Raw genomic sequence first — 20125 nt, forward strand, 5'->3', positions numbered from 1 at the left:
AATCAAGGTTACATATTGATCCACATACTTTTGTAGAAACTGCCATACTTTTTTCCAGAGTGGCTGTGTCATTTTATATTCCCACCATCAATGTATGAGGTAATCCATTTCTCCACATCCTCACAAGCATTTGCTGTTGTGATTAATTTTCACTTTATTCATTCTGATAGGCATGTAGTGATAGTTCACTGTGGTTTTAATTCACATTTCCCTAATGTCTAATGATATGGAACATCTTTTCGTTTGCTTATTTTCCATCTGTATGTCCTCTTCAGCGAAATGTCTCTCCACATTATGGAAATCAGCAAAGATCAACCAAATGATAAAAGCAAAGGCTATTTATTCTGAGATCACCAAAGCAAGGGACCATCACTTGCGTTTTGGCAGAGACTCAAAAGAAGGCAGAGGAGTGGGAAAGCTTTATACTGGAAAAAAGGGAAGGCTTCAGATACACCCTATTGGAGGCTGTTGTCCTGGGGGAGATGCAGACAGGCTGACTAGAAGCAGGGCATCGCCTGTGATTGGGTAGGGGGGCATATTTGGCTTTCTCTGGTCGGTCCTAAGTTGGAAGCAGAAACAAAAATTGAGGAAGTTGTCAGTTACTAACAAAGTCCTAACCCTTTGGGGCCACGTATTACAGAATCTATTGTTTAGCCTCTAGATGGTCACTAGAGATAGCAATCTGGCTTCCTGCAAGTCTGACTGACAGCAGGCTGGCTTCCTGGGCTATTTATTGTAGGTAAGAGATTGGCTTCCTGGGCAGGTTGCTGCAGGCTGCAGGTCAAAGTTCTGTTTTTCTCTACCGCCCATGGTCCAGTTGTATATTCAGTCTCTCAGTGTCTTTTGAGCATTTTTAATTGGCTTTAATTGTATTGAGCTCTTCACTTAGCCCTAGATCCCAAAGGTTTTCTTCTATGTTTCTTTCCGAAACTTTTATAGTTTTATGTTTTACATTGAAGTCTGTGATCCATTTTGAGTTGATTTTGAGGTTTCAGTAAGATGTGGTTTATGGATGCCTATTGTTCCAGCAAAATTCGTTGAAAGGGCTATTTTTCCTCCATTGAATTCCTTCTGCACCTTTGTCAAAAATCAGCTAGGCGTACATATTCACGTGTCTGTTTCTGGGTCTCTATTCTGTTCCACCGATGTCTGTGTCTATCTGCCCACCAATACCATTGCTGTTGTGATTATTATAGGTATATAGAAAGCCTTAACATCAGGTAGAATGATTCCTCCCACTTTTTTCTTTTTTAAAAAATGTTTTAGCTGTTCTATTCCCTATCCTTTTCCATATAAAGTTTAGAATAAGCTTGTCTATGTCTACAAAAGACTTTCCTGAGATTTTGATAGGAAATGCATTAAAACTATAGATCAATTTGGGGATAATTGTCATCTTTGCTATGTGGAATCTTCCAGTCTGAACATTGTATGTCTTTTCATTTATTTAGGTCTGCTTTGGTTTCTGCCATCAGCATTTTGTAATTATCAGGATCGTACACAGGTTTTGTTGCATTGATACCTGAGAACTCAATTTTCATTCAGGAAACTATAAATTGCATTGTGTTTATAATTTTGGTTTCCACATTTTTGTCACTAGTAGAGAGAAATGTGATTGAGTTTTGTGTGTTGATCTTGTATACTGTGACCTTGCTGAATGCACTTTCCAGTTATAGAATTTTTTTAATGGACTATTTTTTTGAGATGTTTTAGGTTCACGGCAAAATTAAGCAGAAGGTATACAGATTTCCCTTATACCCCCCCCCCATATGCATAGTCTCCCCATTATCAACATTCCCCACCAGAGCGGTACATTTTTTACAATTGATGAACCTGCATAGACACATCATTATCACCCAGAGTCCATAGTTTACATTACTATTTACTCTTGGTCTTATATGTTCTATGAGTTTGAACAAACGTACAATGGCATGTATGCACCATGATAGTATCACTGCTCTAAAATCCTCTGTGCTCCCCCTGTTCATCCCTCCCTCCCCTCTAAACCCTGGAAACCACTGATCTTTTTACTGTCTCCACACTTTCGCCTTTCCAACATGTCATATAGTTGGATTCATATGGTGTGTAGCCTTTCGCATTGACTTCTTTCACTCAGTAATGTGCCTTCAAGTTTCCTCCATGCCTTTTCATTTCTTTTTAGTGCTGAATGGTAATACCACAGTTTGTCCAGTCATTCGCGGAAGGACATCTCAGTTGCTTACAAGTTTTGGCAAACATGGATAAAGCTTCTATAAACACCCGTGTGTAGGTTTTTATGCAGATGTAAGTTTTTAACTACTTTGGGTAAATACCAAGGAGTGCAATTGTTGGATAGTATAGTAAGAGTATGTTTTCTTTTGTAAGATACTGCCAAACTGTCTTCCAAAGTGGCTGTGCCAGTTTGCATCGCCACAAGCAGTGAATGAGCGTCACTGTTGATCTACATTCTCACCAGCATTTGTTATCAGTGTTTTGGATTTTGTCCATTCTAAAAGGTGTGCAGTGGTACCTCACTGTTGATTTAATTTCCTTGATGACATACAGTGTGGAGCAACTTCTCATATACTTGTTTTGCATTTGTATATTGTCTTTGGTGAGGTGTCTCTTAAGGACTTTGGCCCATTTTTAAAATTAGGTTGTTTGTTTTCTTATTGTTTGTTGAGTTTTGGCATTCTTTGTATGTTTTGAATAACAGTACTTTATCAGGTGTGTCTTCTGCAATTTTCTCCAAGTCTGTATCTTGTCTTTCCATTCTCTTGACAGTGTCTTTTGTAGAGCAGAGAATTTTAATTTTTAATGAAGACTGGCTTATCAGTTCTTTCTTTCATGAATTTTGTCTTTGGTGTTATATCTAAAAAGTCATCACCTAACAAAAGGTCATCCAGATTTTCACCTATGTTATATCCTATGAATTTTATAGTTTTGCATTTTACACTTAGGTCTATGATCCATTTTGAGATTATTTTTGTGAAAGGTGGAAAATCTGTGTCTAGATTCATTTTTCATCTTTTTGTATGTGGATGTCTAGTTGTTCTGGCACAACTTATTGAAAAGACTGTCTTTCCTCATTGTGTTATCTTTGCTTCTTTGCCAAAGATCAGTTGGCTGTATTTATGGGGGTATATTTCTGGGTTCTCTATCCTCTTCCATTGATCTATTTGTCTATTCTTCAAGCAATAGCACATTGTCTTGATGACTGTAGCTTTATAGTATGTCCTAAAGTTGGGTAGCATCAATCCTCCAACTTTGTTGTTCTCCTTCAATATTGTGTTAGCTATTCTGGGTCTATTGACTCTTTATATAGGCTTTAGAATAAATTGGTCAATATCCACAAAATAACTTGTTGAGATTTTGATTAGTTTTGCATTGAATCTATAGATCAAGTTGGGAAGAACTGACATCTTAACAGTATTGAATCTTCCTATGCATGAACATGGAATAGCTCTCCGTTTATTTAGTTCTTTGAATTCTTTAATCAGAGTTTTGGTTTTCCTCATACAGATCTAGTATATATTTTATTAGATTTATACCCAAGTATTTCCTTTTGGGGGTGTAAATGTAAATGGTACTGTGATTTTAATTTCAAAGTCTGTAAGTTCATTGTTGGTACATAGGAAAGTGATTGATTTTTATGTATTCCTCTTGCATCTTGCAATCTTACTATACTGTAATCACTTCTTAGTTCCAGGAGGGTTTGTTTGTTTTTCTTTTGTTTGTTTTGGGTTTTTTTGGTTTTTATTTTTTATTTTTTTGTCAATTTGTTAGATTTTCTACATGGACAATCAGGTCATCTGTGAAATAAGACATTTTAATTTCTTCTTTCTAAATCCATATACCTTTTATTTCATTTTCTTGTCTTACTCCATTAGGTAAGACTACCAGTACAACGTTGAAAAGCAGTGGTGAGAGAAAACATTCTTCACCTCTCAGTGGAAAAGCCTCAAGTTTCTCACTGGTAAGTATGATGTTAGCATTAGGTTTTTTTAATAGATATTTTTTATCAAATTGAAGAATTTCCCCCTCTATTCCTAGTTTACTGAGAGTTTTTATCATGAATGAGTGTTGCATTTTGTCAAATGATGTCTCTGCATCTATTGATATGATCATGTGAGTTTTCTTCTTTAGCCTGTTGATGTAATGGAGTACATTAATTGATTTTTGAATGGTGAAACATAAATTTTTGATTTATGCGTGGGATAAATCCTACTTTGTTGTGGTGTATAATTCTTTTTACATATTGTTGGATTCTATTTCCTTATATTTGGTTGAGGAGTTTTGCATCTATGTTCATGAGAGATAGTGGTGTGTAGTTTTCTTTTCTTGTGATGTCTTTGTCTACTTTTGGTATTAGGGTGATGCTGGCCTCATAGAATAGGTTTGGAAGTATTCCATCTGCTTGTATTCTCTGAATGAGATTGTAGAGAATTGGTATAATTTTTTCCTTGAATGTTTGGTATACTTCACCAGGGAACCGTCTGAGCCTGGTGCTTTCTGTTTTGGAAGGTTATTAATTATTGATTCAATTTCTTTAATAGATATAGGCCTAGTAAGATCATCTGTTTATTCTTGTGTGAGCTTTGGCAGATTGTGTATTTCAAGGAATGGGTCCATTTCTTCTAGGTTATCAAATTTGTGGGCATGGACTTGTTCATATTGTTCTTTATTATCTTTTTTTCATGTCCATGGGATCTGTAGTGATGTCCCCTCTTTCATATCTCATATTAGTAATTTGTGTCTTCTCTCTTTTTCTCTTTGTTAGCTTAGCTAGAAGCTTATTGATGTTATTGGTCTTTTCAAAGAAACGTCTTTTGGTTTTATTGATTTCCTGTATTTAATTCCATTGATTCTGCTCTAATTTTAATTATTTCTTTCTTCTGTTTCCTTTGGGTTTTATTTCCTCTTCTTTTTCTAGTTTTTTAAGGTGGAAACTTTGATTGTTTTTAGATTTGTCTTCTTTACTAATATACACATTCATTGCTATACATTTCCCTCTAAGCAAAACTTTCACTGTATCTAAAAAATTTTGGTAAGTTCTATTTTCATTTTTATTTAATTCAAAATATGGTTTAATTCCTCAAGCCTTCTCCTTTGACTCATGTATTACTTAAAAGTATTTTGCTTAGCCTTCAAGTATTTGGAGATTTTCCAGTTACATTTCTGCTCTTGGTTTCTAGTTTAACCCCAGTGTGGCCTGAGAGCAGACATTATATGATTTCTATTCTTTTAAATGCATTAAGGTATGTATTATGGCCCCAAATGTTGCCTATTTTGGTGAACGTTTCATGTGAGTTTGACAAAAATGTGTATTCTGCTGTTGTTGGATGAAGTAGTCTGTAGATATGCATTATATCCAGTTGGTGGTGTAGTTGAATTAAATTATGTCCTCACTGATTTTATGCCTGTTGCACACGTCCATTTTGACAGAGGAATGTTGAAGTCTCCAGTTATAACAGTGGATTCATCTACTTCTTGCAGTTCCATCATTTTTTGTTTCACACAATTTTATCCTCTGTTATGAGCTGCATACACATTAAAAATTGTTATGTCAAAAAAAAAAGAATTGTTATATCTTCTTGGTGAATTGACTCCTTCATGTTATGCAATGTCTTCTTTTATCCCTGATACCTTTCCTTGAACTAAAGTCTTCTCTATCTGAAATTAATATAGCTATTGTGGCTTTTTAAATTATTATTAATGCCAGCATGGTATATCTTTCCTCATCCTTTTACTTTTAATCTTTATATTTAAAAATAGGTTTCTTGTAGACAACAGCTATCAGTTAATTTTAAAATAGGAAAAGAATAGAGGAAATCAATGAAATGAAAAGCAGGTACTTTGGGAAAATTTAACAACAAATTAATAAAACTCTAGAAAGACTGACAAAGATAAACAGAGGACAAAAATAATCAATTTCAGGAATGAAATGGGGGATGTTATTACATATCTTACAGCCACTAGAATTATAGTAAGGTAATAATATGAACAACTTCATGCAAAATAGATTTACAATTAGAAGAGATTAATCAATTTTGTGAAAGCCACAAACTATCAAAACTCAACCAAGATGAAAGAGACAATCTGAATAGTCCTATAACAATTAAAGAAATTGAATTCATAATTTAAAAGCTCCTCCAAAAGAAAATCCCCAGGAGTAGATGGTTTCACTTAAGAATTCTATCAAATAATTAAAGAATTAACACCAATTTCACACAATCATTTTGAGAAAACAGAATAGGAGAGGGCACTTCATGACTCATTTTATGAGGCCAGAATTACCTTGATACCAAAACCACTCAAAGACAGTACAAAAATGAAAATTATAGACCAAAATCATTCATGATCTTAGATACAAAAATTCTCAACAAAGTATCAGAAAATTGAATCCAGTAATGTATAAAAGCAATTATAAACTTTGACCATGTAGGATATATTCTAAGTGTGAAAGTCTAGTTCAATATTCAAAAATCAGTCAATGTAATCCACCATATCATCAGGCTAAAGAAGAAAAAATTATATGATTGTATAAATTGATGGGTAAACATTTGATAAAGTTGAATGCCTATTCATGATAAAAAATATTCAGCACACTAGGAATACAGTGTGTTGAATTTCTTCAATGTAATAAAAGCGTCTACCAAACCACAACAAAAACAACAAACCCTACAGCTAACATTGTATTTGATGGTGAAGGACAATACTTTCACCTTAAGATTGGGAACAAGGCAAGGAGATGTGGTCTCACCTTATTCAACATAGTATTGGAAGTTCTAGCCAGTGCAATAAGACGATAAAGATAAAGAAAAGCATGTAAACAGGTAAGGAAGGAATAAAACTGTCCCTACTTGTGGATGATATGATTGTCTACATAAAAAACCCCAAGAAATCTAAAACAAACAAAACAAAGCAAAACAACATTAACAAAAATCTTGCAGAGACTTCCAATTTCCAATCCAACACATAAGAAGCTGGAAGTCACGACTCTGTCTTCATTGACACAGGGCAAGGAGACTAGAGTGACAAATAATCTTGCCTCACAAAGCCACCTCATTCTGCCTTGTTGCTGCCAGCTGGGAGTGGAAGCTCAGCTCTTCGGTGAGCCCCATGGAAACAAGAAAAGGTAGGGGAGACCAGAAAGCTGACTAGCACTGCCTCACATTCCCTCACTCAACCTTGCTGTTGCCCAACGTGTGTCCATCTCTCCATTGTTCCCTGCTGAGACCAGAGTGAGGTGGCTGGTGAGTGGGGTGCTGACTAACCCTGCCTCACATTACCTCACTCAATCACACTGATGTTAGATAGAGGCGGAAGTTCTGCTCACCACTGGACGCTGCTGATACCACCAGAGGGGAGATCAGAGCACCACCACCCACTATTCAGGTGTGTGGGGAAAGTGGAAGATCATCTCTCTGTTTGCCCTGTTGATATCATAAGAATGTGGCATTGTTTTCCCATTGATATTCGGTTAGATCAGGTGGTATGGCCCCAAAATGTTCTTGTATGTTAGACAAGCCTTACCCCTGTTACTTGCCTAGGGAAAAATAGGATTTTCTTGGAATTTATTTTTTTTGCTTGTGCCTGTTTATTGTTCCAGGTTGGAGACATCTACAGAACTCTGTCTAGGGTATATGAGACACAATAAGAGAACTCAGAGAACTCACCACCATGTTATTCCTAAAGTCTTGTGGTCCTGGGAAGTCTGCTTCCTTCTTTCCACCTTCCAGAGTGTTCCTCTGAGTTTTTGTTGAATTATGTCCAGAGATTTTAGTGGTCAGAGGGAATACCTGGGTGAAATGAGGCCACTCCATCTTAGCCAGAACCAGAGGTCTTGACATAATCTTTAGACAGGATGAATTTTAGGCAGACATTGACGATCATTTCATATCCTCTTCTCTCTGTGCTGACATGTACTCTTTCTACCAGAAGGTCACTCAGAATCCTGTAAGGCTTTGTTTAAGAACAATATACATTATCTGTGTCAGTTTCAAAGCATGTCTGCAAATTCTTTCACACTCCTTCAACAGAAGAATAAGGTCTATGCCACTTCATCTTAAACCTAGAGTAAGCTTACTGTCTGGTCAATCAATAGAATACAAAAGTGACACTATGTGACTTCCAGGCTAGGTCATAGAAGATAATAAAGCTTTCTCTTGGTTCTTAGGAACATTCATGTTAGAGCCTTGAGCGGCCATATAAATATTCTGACTGCCCTGAGGCCTTTATCATGAGGAAATTCAAACTCATCCACCAAAAGAGACCGCATGGAGAAGCTTTGAGACAACAAGAGGGGAAGAAAAAAAATGCCTAGCCAGTCCCCAGATGTTACTATTCCACCCTCACTCCAGCTGTACCCACAATCTAATTGCAACTGCATAAAGAGGAAGAAGGGAGATAGTAGGTAGGAATAAGGTCAGCAAGGTGGTTGGAGTAGGGGTAGGGGCTCAGTTCATGTAAGGCTGGGACCTTACATTGCGAGGACCCTGGCTTCTTCCCTGACTGAAATGGAGTCACTGAAATGTTCTGAGTACTTGATGGAGGTGATATGACAAGTTAACTAGGATCACACAGGACCTTTTATGAAGAGCTGACTCTTAAAGGAAAAAGGAAACAGGGAGGGCAGTTAGGAAGCTATTGCAATAATTCAAGACAGAGATGATGTGACTGGGATGGGGGACCAGGGAAGTAGCTGTGGAGTCGAGAAGTGGTCAAGTTCTGCAAATGTTTTGAAAAGCAATGTTTGCTGATAGATGTGGTATGGGATGTGATAGGTCAAGCATGACTCCAGGTTTCTGGCCTGAGAAACTGTGAGAATAGAGTTGCCTTAACTGAGCTGAGGGACACAGTGGGAGCAGCAGGTTGGGAAGTGAGGCAGGTGAAGAACAGGACGTCAGTTGGGATGTGTGAAGGACATTGGATACCTGTTGGGCTCCCAGGTGGAGATGTTGAATAGACAGTTGGATGTATAAGCCTGGCATTCAGGAAGAGGTCTAGACTGAGATGTAATTTGGGATCCACCAGTATATGAATGGCTTGTAATGAATATGAATCTGATGAGGTCCCCAGGAGAGTGAGAGAGGATAAGGAGAAGAGGACCAAAAATGGAGCCCAGGGACAGCACAAGTTTACAAGTCGAGGAGCCAAGAAGAAACCAGCAAAGGAGATGGAGAAAGACAGCCAGGGAAGTAGGAGGAAAACCAGGAGAGGATGGGCACAGAGGGGAGAGAGGGTTTCAAGGAGGAGGGAGTAACGGGCTGAGTAAGATGACAGCTGAAAACTGATCACTGGATGTGACAGTGTGAGGTCATTGGTCACTTTCAAAAGAGCATTTTTGGATGAAGAGGTGGGGATGAAATCCTGACATGAATGCGTTAAGAGAAAATTGGAGGAGAGAAGTAGGAAGTGATGAGTATAAATAATGCTTTCAAGAGGTTTGACCATAAAGATAAAGCAAAGAAATGTGTTTGTAGCAGGTGAGGTGGTTTTTCTTTTTAATTTTATTGTGTGTTTTATTCTTTGTGGCTGTAGAAGTAAATACTGGCGTGTTTGCACACTGATGGGAGTGATCCAGTGGAGAGGGGATCTTTGATAATGCAGAAGGAAGAAGAGAATTGCTGGGGTGATGTTCTTGAGCAGACGAGAAAGGATGAGATCTGATGCATAAATGGCTTTGGAAAGGGACATGTCAGTTTCAGACCTGTGATGAATTTTCCCAAGGGTCTCCCAACAAAGTTGCACATCCTGCCACATATTTATCTGTGCCAAACCAAGACAGACAGAGTATTTTTGCATCATGCTGCTCATATTTTTCAAGAAACTTGTTTTCTTTGTTCAAAACTATGTCATAGAGATTCTCCCATGTTAGTACATAGAGACCAAACTCAATCTTTTTAATGACCGCTTAGTATTCAGTAGCATGGATGCATCATTATTTATTTAACCAATCTCCTGTTAATGGACCTTCATGTTGTCTCCAATGTTTTATTTGCTATTGCAAATAATGCTGTAGATAACCTCCTTGCATAAACGCATATCCTTGAGCATTTCAGAATCACTAACTCCTAGAAGTAAAATTATTGGACCAAAAGCTAAGTGCCTTTTGAATTGTGATAGATGCTGCTCAAGTGTCCTCCACAAAGACTACTGCAGAGAACATCCCACTAGCGGTGCAGGAGTGTGACAAGTCAATAGCAGGTTTCTTTAAAGTGGGTCTCAACTTTAAAGTGTTGCCAGAACCATAAGTGGTAAACCGCTGACCCCTGCTCTCCAGGCTGTGAGAACGTGCCAACCCCACCTGGTCTGGGGAGCTGGAGAGGCAGAGAATTGGGACGGTGAGAGAAGAGAGAGCAGACAACGCAGGGCAGGAGGGCAGATCTGGGGAGCTGCAGGGAGCCGGGCTCTAGCCTGGTTCCTCAAACCACTCCTGTGGGGTCCCGGGCAAGTGGCTCAGCCTCTCACTTCCTGATCATAGCAAACATGCTTGTGTGGATCCAGGGAGGTAGCAAACGTGAAAATGAGATTGTAAATGTTGGGGCAGAGACTGCAGGCTGCCCACCAATAGTCACCCTCCTCTTCTTTCCTCCTGACACGACCTCTATTTTGTCCAGGACAACAATTTCCCTCACTTAAAAACATTACATTTCCCCTTCTGCAGAGGGTCATGTGACACAGCTCCGGCCAACGAGATGGGAGCAGAGGTTCCTGGGGCATTCTGGGAAATTCCGTGGACAGCCTGCCACTGATCCTAAAAGGCGCCCCGAGGCCCTGGTGAGCAACCGCGATGTGACCTCAGGGGCACCCGAGTGTGTAGAGGACATCGAGGGGAGATAAAGGAGGAGACTGAGCCAATGGCATCTTGGAGCCGCTGGCCCTTCACCAGCCCCTTCCAGACACCTTGTTGGGTGAGAAAAGTAAGCCTCTGCTGGTCAGGTTCCTTTTACTCTCTTTTTAAGGAAGGCCATCCCTGGATTTCCCACTAATGCCGCATGAGAACTTTCTGCAGTCTGGTAGCCTCTCCGGGTTGTATTATATTTTTTTGGTGGGGGATGGATCAAGCCATTTTATTGAAGGGCTTTGGGGGAGGGTAGAAAGGCTGGGAGGACAATGAGATCCGACGTCCTTCTCCCAGCCGGGACCTCCCCCAGCTTCAGTCACTGAAAGATCTTTGTTCATGTATTAAAGTGAGGGAATCAAACCAGGAGTGGGTTTTTTTTTTTTAATACATTTTTTATTTTTAGAAGAATTTATATTCACAGAAAAGTTTCAAAAAGAGTAAAGGGAGTACTTTTGCACTGCTCACCCAGTTCCTTTGACGTTAACGTCTTAGGAACTAGGGTTCATTTGTTAAAACTAGGAAACTAACATTGACACGTCACTGTTAAGTAAACTCAACTTTATTCTATTTTCACTAGTTTTTCCTCCAATATCCTTTTTCTGTTGCATAATCCCATCCAGCATACCACATTACATTTAGTCCTTGTATCTCCTTACACCGCCCCCCCCCCCCGGGTCTGTGACAGTTTCTCAGCCTTTCCTGTCCCGTATGACCTTGACAGTCTCGAGGAACATTTTGCAGAATGCTCCTCAGTTTGAGTTGGCCTGATGTTTTCTTCATGACTAGACTGGGGGAGAATTGCACAGAGGTGAAGAGCCCTTCTCATCACATCATTTCTGGGGACACATGCTACCCACAGGATTTATCACTGTGATGTTAACATCCATCACGTGGTTAAGGTGATGTTTGCCAAGTTACTCCCCATTCACCCACCCCTGCCCTTCCCGTGCTTGATTGTTTGCAAGCAAATCATTGAGTATGGCCCAAATTCAAGGGTTAGGGAGTTAAATTCTACTTCTTGGAGCAGGGAGTATAAATTCTTCGGAATTCTTCCGTAAGGAAGATTTGTCTCTCCTATTTATTTATTCATATCAGTATGGGCTCATATGGATATTTATTTTATACTTTGGGTTTTAGTTTTAGTATTGTATCATTTATCTTGTTTTTCAGATTGTATCATCTTTGGGGGGCTCGTTCAGGTTCCTTTGTCCCTTTGCCATGCTCTCATCATTCTGCTTTTGAGCGCTTCCTTACTTTCTTACAAGATGCCCCAGGCTCATCTTGTATATTCCCTTCCTCAGTCCTAGAATCAGCCATTCCTCTAAGGACCTGTGTTTCCTTTCACTTTAGAATCATATTAGAAACCAAGATCTGGGCACTAGACCAAGAGATTGTGAAGGTACTTTCAGCTCTAAAACTATAGGACTCTAGACTTAGGATGAAAGTGGTTCCAAAGTCATTCCATTATAGGGAGGATGAAATGAGATCTGCCATGTTCCATAAATATTCGTGTGAGCCGTGCCTGATGGAGGAGGTGCCTCTAACACCTGCTGCTGTTCCCACTTTTACCTCCTCATCATCACCATCCTTGGGGAGGGGTGATGGGCTCCTGCCTCACTCCGGAGACCAAATCCCCACCTCGGACGCTTGCCTGGTACCGAGGTCCCCATACCACAACTTGGGTCACAGCTTTGCTCCTGTGGGGCCACTCCTCCCCTTTTACCCACTGTCTTGGCTTCCCCAGAAGCAGACCCTGCGATAAGGATTGGAGGGTGAGTGGTTTATTGGAGAAGTGGTCCAGGTAAGCATCAGGAGGACTGGGGAAGTGAGACGGGGAAGGGAAGGAAGCCAGTAAAAGTTGCATATTGAGCAGGTGACTGCTGCGGCAGCAGGACCTCAGTCCCGGCTTCGGGGCAATCTGGAAGGTGATGCAGAACACATCTCAGAGCTGCCCCACTGGAGGGGAGAAGGGCAAGGAAATGGGAGGGTTTACATCCCACCCCAACCTTCGCTGGCTGAGGGCTGGTCCTAGGCATCAACTCCCCAGCACCCCTGCTTGCTCTGTGTGCTGGCCAAGAGGAAGTCCTCAGAGGAAGCACCAAGGATACTTAAAGTAGGAGACTCAGCAAGTCTGAGACAGGGGTGCCAAGGGGACAGGCGTGCGGCACCAGCAACACCCTAGATTCCACAGCCTGGAGCCCTGTTTGGAGCCAGAGAGCAGGCCTCCTTGATGGATGGAGCTGCTCCTGTCTGCATACTACCCGTTGCTGGACACCTGGCCTGGTCCATCCAGCCATCTCTCACTTGTCGCCAGAATGTCAGGTTCTGTCTCCATCACCTGTCACCTTCCTGTCTACCTTGGTGGAAGCACATTGTCCAGAGCCTCACTGTTCCACATCCAGGCCATCTCAATGTTGACCCACCCTCCTGCTGCCAAGTGGTGCCCAGAGCATCCTCAGAAGACCAGGGATGGGACAGGTGAGGGCTGGAAGCTAGGGCTCCCTACCCCAGCTCAGCAAGTTGCCTGGGCGTCATCTCAAGTCAACAGCCGCTTGCTTCTCTGAGCTCCTGCTGTGTGCCAGGCACCATACTGAGAGCTTCCTGTGACCCTCACGTCCTCCCTGTGAAGGAGTGTTCAACAGCTGTACCTTCTGGGTGGGGAAACTGAGGATCTGAGAGGTTAAGTCTCAGCCCCAAGGTCACCCACCTGTCGCTAAGGAGCCTTGAAGGGGACCCACACACATCCCACGCTCGCACTGCCCTTATCCGCAGCGGTGTGGTTTTCAGTAACCTCCAGGTATAACCCGTGCCTCAGACCCCTTCCCAAATCCTGGCCACTGTTTACCTGGAATAAGCCTGGAGCTCCCACGAAGTCACTGTCAGAGATGGTCCCCAGGCTGGTGCCCAGCAGCAGACAGAGACTCTGTGTGAAATCCAGCCCTGCTCCCCGATTGTGACTTACCTGACAATAATTAGTTCATTACGTCTGAAGTGCATCTGATTCCTCTGGAGGCTTCGCAGTAATTACAAGGTGGTGCATTATTAAAAATGATTTATGGAGGCTAAAAGCTTTGGACGAAGAGCTCAGGGGCAAGATTGCTGGGCCACCATGAGAGAACTTGCCTGAGGTCACAGGTCGGATATGAACCAGGGACCTGTGGTGACTCCACCCCCGACCCCCGACCACTACCCTCACTGCCCCTCTGCTCCTGGGTGTCCACTTGTACGGCTTTTAGGGCTCATGTCTTCAACCCTCCTGTGAGGGAGGGGCTGTTTAAATCACTGTCCCCCATCTACAGATGAGGAAACTGAGGCCCAGAGAGGGAAGGCAACTTGCCCAAAGTCACACAGCAGGGAGTTGGGGGATCCCCGTGTGCCTAACTCCTCCTCTAGGGCTGCCTTGCCTGCCCCCCACCGCCCTCCTCACAGCAATCCTCAGAGGACAGCACAGACCGAGGCCCCCTTCTCCCTGGGGCGGGGGTGTCGTGGGCTCACGGAAAAGCCTCCATTCGCGGTCTCTCCTGTCCTTGTGGCCAAACCCCTCTTTCTAGGTCTGCACCACATCCCCCCTTATGCTTCCCCCCCCCGCCCCGAGCCCCGGGGCTGTCACTTCTCTAATGTACCCGCTTTACTTATTACCTTCAGGGAAGACCTCATCCAGGAGGCAAACACAGAACACCTGCTTCTGATGATTGAAGGCATCCTGCCTCCCTCGGATGCAAAGGGAGCCCCCGCAGCCCCTGCAGTAACACACCATTAACCTCTGCCAGGGCTGGACAGCCCCCGACGCCCCGACACGGAGCACCCCCGTCCCCGTCCCCGTCCCCGCAGGCCCTGGGCAGTTCCTCACAGTGGCCAGTGCGCCGGCTTGGGACGCACTATGCTTTGTATCCAGTTCTGCTGCTCACTAGGTGGAAGATTTAAATCCAGCCACCTGACCTCTCTGAAACTACTCTCCTTACCTATAAAGTGGGAATGTTCCTTACGTTCTCCAGAGCTCAGTTTTCCCCTCAAAAAAAAATAGAGAAGTGACTTCAATTATTTGTAAGCTCAGCAAGGACCCGGACCTTTTGCTGCTGTATCTCTGACACCTCAAAAGTGGTAGGATGACAAAATGTTTCTGTGGAGCCATCCACCTGCCTTCTTGCTCCCGTGCCCTCCCTTCACTGGGCGGGGTAGCGCAGACAGGGCTTGCTGAGCTGTGCGACAAAGGCCCATCTGGCCCTGAGGCCCAGGGGCAGGGATGTGGGGCTCAGCCAGAGGAGACAGGTGGGGCTCCTGCCATGTCCGCGCGGCCAGTCTGATTCCAGCAGCCTTGCGAGGGAGGGGCTGAAGCAGTCAGGGAAACTCACCTAAAGGGAGGTGGAGGCTGGTGAGAGCGGGGGAAGGAAGGGGGTGAGCTTGGCAAACAGCGAAGTGGGCCGGTTTGTGTGCACTTGGACGTGGGGCGTGTCCCTGGGGGACCCTCCCTTTTTCCTCATTTTCCTGGAGCCCAGCACCAGGCGCCTCCACAGGCAAAGGGCTGAGACAGGGGCCGTTACACAGAGGAGTTAAGGGTCTGCATGGCCAGCAGGAAGGATCCAAGCAGGACTCAGCTCCTCAGTCACCCCCTGGGGCTGGGGACGACCTGAGGATGAGGAGAACGTGTGTGTGTTTCCTTTCCTCTGAGATCAGGGCAGGGGGGGCCTGGACCACCTCCAGGTCTCCCCCTCCCCCAAGATGCCACAATTCTACTCACTCCTTCCGGGGGCCCTTTCCCCTCACAGAGCCCTTGGGGCAGCAAGGGGAGGGGCACGGCCCCCGAGGCCCCAGGACCACACGTGGAGGGGCCAGCAAGGCCATCTGACTCCCAGCCCAGGACCAGTGGTCTTCCATGCCCCCTGGAGAGTCAGATGTGAGGGTTCCCACCTGCCAGCTCCCTCAGAAGGGGAGGGCGGTGAGCCTGTGCCTCGAGGGCCTGCACTTTCTCACCTCCTATCTGCACATGGAGAAAATGAACTTGGAATGGGAGGCGCCCAGAATCCACTGTACAGATGAGGAAACTAGGTCTTGGAGAGCTCAAGTCATTTTCCCAGGATCCTACAGGCGGGCAGTGTCAGAGGTGGATTCAAACGCAGGTCTTGGTAGCTGCAGAGGCTGGGCCCTCGGTGACAGAGCCTGGACCCTGGCGGTGGCCTGCGCTCTCCTGGACCCAGAGAGCCCCGGCAGCGCCCAGCCTGCTCCCTACCCTGAACTGTGGGAGCAGCTCCGCCTTTTCCCAACCCCAGGCCTCCACATCTGAGCAAACCCTGTCCCTGTAGTTCCTGACAGCCTACAAGACTGTGGCTGACCTGGGCTTGGGGCACGCCTGGGCTCCGATAGGTGCCTCAGGGACCTAGCCCTGGGATTCTGGCCCTTGCTCGTTCGTCTCATTGGCAGGTCTCTCCTGCTGCTTCGGAGCCCTCAGCTCCCCCAAGCTCCCCAGGAGAGCAGCAACAGCCAGGCCACGCCTCCCAGAACACAAAATGCCCAACTCCACCAACAGGACAGCTGCCCAGAAGGCTGAGACCATGCTAAGCAGAGCTGGAGGCCGGTGACCAACAGCGCAGGCGTCCCAGCCAAGCCCTCTCTCCACCTGAGGGGAGGGCCGGGCTGAGTGGCGGTGACCCTGCAGACCCCTTGGCCTGGTGGCAGCAGGAGGACTGTCATCTCCAAGCCCCACCCTCCCTTGATTGACAACCTAGCCCCAGCCAAAGACAACCCAATTTGTTGCATCTTCCCGCACTTAAGAAAAGCGCTAGGACGCTATTACCAGGTTGGGCGGGCCCGGTTGGGGAGGGGTTTGTGGGTGAGCCCTGGGTCCCCCACCCGCTGCGGAGACGGATGAGGGTGGGCTTCCTCTCACGGGGTCAGGCATAGACCTGACTAAGGTGCCAGCTATTCAACGGAAAAGAACGGTGGCATTTCTAAACCAATTTGTGGTGCGCACTGTACAGTTCCTCAACCCCTTTCCTACAGTTTGTGAGGAGAAACCGGCAGACCTTTCTCTTCGTATCCAGCAAACTGAAACAACTCTCAATATTTTAGATGCAAAGATGACATCTATCCCAGGGCTAGACGATCTCACATTTGAAGTATCTCCTATAAGTGTCACCAGGATCACAAATGAGACACGTTCTGAAACCACTTCAGAGCAATCACACAACAGTTTACAAGACTCTGGACCACGGGAAAGTGAAGCGACACCAGAAAATATCTTAACTGTAGCAAGGATGTAAGATATGCCAGATATCTCAAAATGGTTCAAGGGGGTGTTCCAGGGATGGCAATAAGAAACAAAATGATATCGGAAGAACTAGACCCAGATCTTCCTGAGAGGCCAGATGCCCCAGTGCCTGATGTAGAAGGTGAAAAAAATACAGAAGGAAGTTCAGACAGCGAATCTTCTTTTAGTGACTAAGCTTAATCTTGATAACAATTACGTATACATATGTTGGTGCACATTTTCATTGTATGAGAAAGAGAGCCTGAACTTTAACTCTTAGTCATAAAAGCATCAAACGGCTACATTTCCACCACCAAGCTTCCTCTGTGAAAAATAAATAAATAAATAAAGCATTTATAATAAAAAAAAAAAAGAAAAGCACTAAAATCTTTAGCTGAGATATGTGTGCCTTGTGACTAGCGGCGACCTTCTACCAAGATGTGTGTGTGAGTGCATGTACCCCTTCTCCAAAATCACGTATATGCTCACCTCCCCCTGCCTCTTCCAAGCAATTCCTCAGAGCTCTCTGAGAGACTGTGTCCTGGGCTGTAGTCCTCGGTAACTAGGTGTTCTCTTGGAATTGATATTTCCATGAAGAGCACGCTTTGGCGACATGAAATAACCAGGAGAGAGCCTTAAATGAATTACGCTTCTCGACTGAAATAAAAATGCACCACGTGAGAGCAGGTGCCCGCGGTGAGGGGAGCTCACACCCCTCCCTGAATAGCTGGGCGAAGGGGAAGCACCAGCTCTGGATCAGAGGGGTCCCCACAGGTCTGTGCCAGGTCCCTCGGGCTTGTGCTGACTCACAGTGGCAGGGCCTGCCTCTCCACAGGCGAGACTGGCAAGTTCCTCGTCTTCACATCTCCTGCCTAGGAGACCCATCCTGCCTAAGAGCCAAATGGAGGAGGGAGAGAGGCCAGAAGCAGCCATTTTCCAGATGTCTGTACCTTGCAGGGGAAACAAACGCTGTCTTGCTGGACCTGCTGATGTGAGATGCAACGTGGCCAGTGGGGAGGTCATGGCCCTTGGGCTCAGGCAGCCCCCGCTGTGGATCCAGGCTCTCTCGAGCTCTGTGACCCTAGCCAGGCACTCAGCATCTCTGGGCCTCAGCTTCTTCACCTGACACATGAGGCTAATAACAACTGCCTCTCAGGGACAGTTTTATTTTTAGAGTCAAATGAGATCTCCAACATGATGGCCAAACCATGTGCCTCCATATGTCCATTACTTCATAAATCAATGACGAGGAAAATGCAGAGGGTCAGCTAGAGGTTTGGATAGTTGGAAATATACATTTCTACTTTTCCCCTCTCTTACCTCACCTTGGACCAGCTGACCTGGCCGTTTATACAGAACCCTCCTCTGGCCCAGGCATCTTTTCCAGGCTGTCTCCCAGAACTTTCTCTGTGTCATTCTCCGTGACCCTGCCTCTGTCTCCAGACACTTCCCACTCTTCCCTCTCCCCGCCTTTGGGACTGGACCCTCTCCAGTGCCCTGGGCTCATTTGCCCCACTCACATGTGAACTGCCCAGTTTGAAAGACCATGGCGAGGTCATCTCTGCCTTGAAACCAGGCGTGTGCCAGACCCCAAGGGAAGCTGTGTGGGATATGGGTGTTGGGCTGCACATCAGGAAGGGCAGCTCTGCTCCTCTGCCGCCCGCCTGCCTGGCCCTTCCCCGAAGCCCAAGTCCAGTTGGATGGCCCAGGAGCTCAGCTCCCAGCAGGCAGACCTGTGTTGCTGGGCATCCACAATGTGCTGGGAAGTTCAGTTCACTCAGAACTAAAGTTGGCCCTGGGGGTTCACAGCGGGTGTGCTCCTGGGCCGTATGGAGGCCAGGGTCTATCCTAAACCCTGTGATCAGTGTGCCTTGTATGGTAGTGAAGAGAGAGCTTCTCGGCACAGCTTTAATTGAGGAATTACAGGCTCCTGGAGGATGGAGTCAGGAGGCTCTGAAGACAGACCACCAGGAGGGTGAGGCTGGGAGAGGAAGCCTCCCCCAGGGTCACCCAACCTAGATCTCAGTCTCAGCTCTCCCTCCCACTCACTCATGACCTTAAGTTGGGCAAGCCCCTTAACTCCTCTGAGCCTCAGTTTGCCTGGGATTCTGTGAGGGTCGCACGAATACAATGCATGTGAAAGTCCCAACGCAGTGCTCGGCTCAGTAAAGACGAGCTGGAATCAAACCTCGTCCACTGTGATGAGGAGATCTGGGACCAGGACCCAGTGTTCTGATGCCTGAACTCTGACCCTCCTGCCCTCCCTCCTGTTCTAGAGGCTAAACCCAGGGTCCCTCCCTTTGGACCCAACAATGAGTCACTTTACACTTGGTCCCTCCCTTGGCCATGTGCCCCTCGCAGCATTCAAAGATGCCGGGATGCATCAGGGCACCGCTGCCCGGGATGACCGCAGCTCCACACCAGCTCCTTTCCCATCTCCATCCCTCCCTCGAGATTCCACATCCTTGGGACAACAGCTGAGGCATTTGCAGAGAGTTTCTAACGGCTGTTCGGGTCCCTCGGGGACCACTGAGCCTTCCCTATAATGACATTCATCAGTCTCTCTGACATCAGTACTGTTCTCAGGTTAATATGTTTAACTTAATGAGGCATTGTTTTCAGTTAGAAAACTCCTGAAGAAGCGTGTTTTCTCCTGAAGAACTAAGCTGATGAATAGATTAATACCAGGCTTGAACAAGCTGACCAAGAAAATGAATCTAACCGGCTTTGTTTTCTTCTTTAGTGATGGGCTGTGCTTAAATTAATTTGCGTAAAACTGCCCGTTTCTCAGGGGAAGAAACAGGAAGAAGACCCCACTTGGCTCTGTGATTTGTCCTCCATGTGCCTGTTGTTTCCCTCCCCCCACCCCCAGCCCCAGCTCCAAAGAGAGAAAAGAGCAAGGACCAGGACATGAAAGGAGGGAAGGAGAGGAGTGCCTGAAGTTCAGCAGCAGGAGGGGCCAGAGTGTGAAAGGGGAGCTCTCACGTGGCTACAGAGGCCACCAGCACAGTGGACACGGCAGGAGATGGCTGGCCCGTCTCTGTCATTGCCCGCTT

At 45.3% G+C, this 20125-nt stretch overlaps 1 pseudogene; it reads left to right on the top strand.

The window, feature by feature from the left end:
- Positions 1-16329: 16329 nt before the first annotated feature.
- On the top strand, positions 16330-17264 carry LOC131767709 (WASH complex subunit 3 pseudogene; annotated as a pseudogene).
- Positions 17265-20125: the final 2861 nt, after the last annotated feature.

The sequence above is a fragment of the Kogia breviceps genome, chromosome 1, assembly GCF_026419965.1.
Source record: "Kogia breviceps isolate mKogBre1 chromosome 1, mKogBre1 haplotype 1, whole genome shotgun sequence".
Classification (NCBI taxonomy): Eukaryota; Metazoa; Chordata; class Mammalia; order Artiodactyla; family Physeteridae; genus Kogia; species Kogia breviceps.